The 3,156-nt window shown below is 38.8% G+C and overlaps 1 non-coding gene across 1 annotated transcript; it reads right to left on the reverse strand.

Moving 5' to 3' along the window:
- Positions 1-1,912: 1,912 nt before the first annotated feature.
- LOC115802827 (small nucleolar RNA SNORA62/SNORA6 family) lies at positions 1,913-2,062 on the reverse strand. The gene has a single exon (XR_004023376.1). It is a non-coding gene; the product is annotated as a small nucleolar RNA SNORA62/SNORA6 family (small nucleolar RNA).
- Between the last annotated feature and the right edge of the window lie 1,094 nt (positions 2,063-3,156).

The raw sequence follows: 3,156 nt of genomic DNA on the forward strand, positions 1-3,156 counted from the left end.
GGCATGGGTCCATGATTAATTTAACATTTACTCAACATAGCAATGAAAGGGGGCCTCTTTTATTATACACAAGTTATTACAATCAAGTTGAGAAATGATTGCATATTTAAACATGTGATTATATCATAGTTCATATGCTGAATGTATGAATTACTAATTAAGAGAACTCTAATGCTTAGGGCGTAGCAAATACACTCCAGTAATATCTTTTTGTTTCAAATCCTTCAGATGACTTGCTTCCCACTAAATCATAAATCCACAAAATCATTGGACTGGAAGGAAGCACTCCAGCAATTTTCAAAGTGTGCTCTCTGGAACCGTAGGGTTCCCTAAGAATGACTCAAGGGGGCCACAGGAAGGAAAAATAAGGCCAAGTAAGTGAAGTTTCAAGGCGTTTGACCTGCTTCCACTTAAGCAGTTACTTTTTTTAGAGTTTGAAAGCTAGGTGTGCTACTAAAGGAGCTCTATTTGTTTCATTTAGTTGTCTAAATATAAATTCTTGTGTCACATTCTTTCCACATGATTATCTCATCTCTGCATGAATCATTCAAGTGATAGGACTCCCTCTACTTTTGAGGCTATCAATTCTATTTTCAGACAGGTCTCAGGAGGTCTTTTCTGATTTGAACAATGATATGTATCCCTACAGTGTACGTTCTGTACTTGAGTGAGTTGTTTGGAGATGTACATTGTGTGTAACAGGTTGTGTTATCTAAGGAAGTTGCTCAGAGATGGAGGTTAGTATGCAGGATGTTTATTAGGGTATGTCCTTGGAATTAACACCTATGGAAGAGTGGGAGAGAATAGGGAAGAGGGAGAAATCAAGGTGTGATGCAGGTACAAAACTCACCTTACAAAGAGCTCTGGAGCTAAGGTGAACAACCTCTTTGATCAAGCAAACTCAGAATCCAATTCTACACGTTCTGCCCCAACACTTGCTATTATTCCATGCTTGAAGTTTTTTAGGGATTGGTCTTTTGCTTCTCTTATCAGCTTCAGCACATCTAAAGCTGTGCTATGATGCAACTTAACCCTAGTTACAGGTCTAGTGTCAAGGAGGAGATTGAAGAAACATCCTGAAGGACAGTTGTCTTTTGGAGGTGAGGTCTCTGAATTGCCTTCAAGGAAGGGGAATGTGCTATCTTTTAAATAGGGAGAGATGTGTCACTTTTGCAGGCTCAGATGGTTCAGGGAAATGTGGGAAGTCAAGATTTTCAGATTCTTCAACTTAGATGTCTCCATCTGATTTCTTTTTCCAACTAGGGGTCTGACCTGCACATAGCAGATTTGCCTTGTATTTTTTTCAAAGAATTTATATATTTTAGAGCAGTTTTATTTTCACAGAAAAATTAAGAGGAAGGTACAGAGATTTTCCACATACCTCTTACCCCAAGGCATGCATATTTCCTCCCCATCAACATTTCCCACCAGAGTGGTGCATTTGTTACAACTGATGAAGCTATATTGACACATCATTATCACCCTAAGTCCATTGCTTACATTAGGGTTCATCTTGGTACTGTACATTCTATGAGTTTGGAGAAGTGTACAGTGACATGTATCCCTCATTATAGTATTGTACACAATAATTTCACTGTCTTAAAAATCCTCTGTGCCCTGCCTATTTATCTCTCCTTATCCCTGGCCCCTGGCAACCACTGATCTTTTTACCTTCTCCATAGTTTTGCACCAACCAATTAATGAAAGTTCTGTTGCTGCACATCCCTGTCAGCATATAGTATGGACAGTGTTTGTTTTATACTACTGGCCATTCTAATAGGTGTGTAGTAGTATCTCTTTGTTTTAATTTTCAATTTCTTAATATATATGATGTGGAGCATTTTTTCATATCTTCTTTGGTGAGGTATCTGTTAAGGGATCTTTGGCCCTTTTTTTTTTTTTTTTTTTTTACATTTGTAGCAAGTATTACTATGAAACTCCACTCATTGGGCCAGAGATCCTTGTGATGTTAGTGAAAAACTTGCCCCTCATGTCGCACACTACCTACACTTGTGAGTTCATTGGCCAGTGGCCTCAACTCCAAGCTCTAACAATGTGCAGTTTGGCCCATTTTTTAATCAGGTTATTTGTTTTCTTATTGTTGAGTTTTTTGGGTATATTTTGGATAGCAGTCCTTTATCACGTGTATCTTCTGCAAAAACATTTTCTCAAATCTGTGTCTTATCTTCTCATTTTCTTGACATTGGCATTTGCAGAGCAGAAAATTTTATTTTAATGAAGTTCAGCTTATCAACTATTTCTTTCAAGGATCATGTATTTAGTATTGTATCTAAAAAAATCAACACCATACCCAAGGTCACCTAGGTTTTCTCTTCTAGGAATTTTACCATTTTGTATCTTACATTTAGGTCTATGATTCATTTTGAGTTAATTTTTATGAAGGGTGTGAGTTCTGTGTCTAAATTCTTTTTTTTTTTTGCATGTGGATTTCCAGTTGTTCCAGCACTGTTGAAAGACTGTCTTTGCTTCATTGGGCTGATCTTAAGTAAACCTGCTGAATAAATCCTGGTCCCCTTATGCGTTGCTTAGCTCTGCTGTTTTACTATAGGAGATGAAGACCTCTTTGTATGTTGCCAAGGATGCCTTCTGGCTTCCAAACAGACTTTCAGTTACCCATTAATCACTCTCAGCCTTTGCTGTATTTGTTTAGAAAGAGAAAGGATCCTACCTTCTTCTATTGTCCTTGTAGTTATTATATCCCCCATTTTAATCAAAGGGCCAGCACACTGCAGGAGCTAATGCATTCTTTTCTACCAGTATACAATCCCAACTCACCATTTGTAGAAGTTTAACAATTGGTCCATCACTTTGTGCCAGGTGCTATCTGTGTTCTGCTTGCTACCAGTAAGTGCTTTTTGCCAAACAGGCAGCTAAGGCTCTACATCCAAAATGCCACCTTATCAACTGCTATCTCAGACCACCACTGGCACCAACTTTGCAGGTTTGCTTCTCTGGGAAGCTGATTTGTGTTCAGGAGTGCTCTTGGCATCAACACCTGTGAAAGGGAGGGGAAGGAAACAGGATTGGGCAGAGGGAGAAGTCAAGCTGAAATGCCGGCCCAATGACAAACTTGACCAATCTTATTAGATTTTCTGTAGTTAAAATGGCCCATCAGAGGGCTTCCCTGGTGGCGCA

Source organism: Delphinapterus leucas, chromosome 20 (assembly GCF_059928025.1).
Source record: "Delphinapterus leucas isolate spDelLeu-1000000601 "Yukka" chromosome 20, BTC_Dleu_Yukka2, whole genome shotgun sequence".
NCBI lineage: Eukaryota > Metazoa > Chordata > Mammalia > Artiodactyla > Monodontidae > Delphinapterus > Delphinapterus leucas.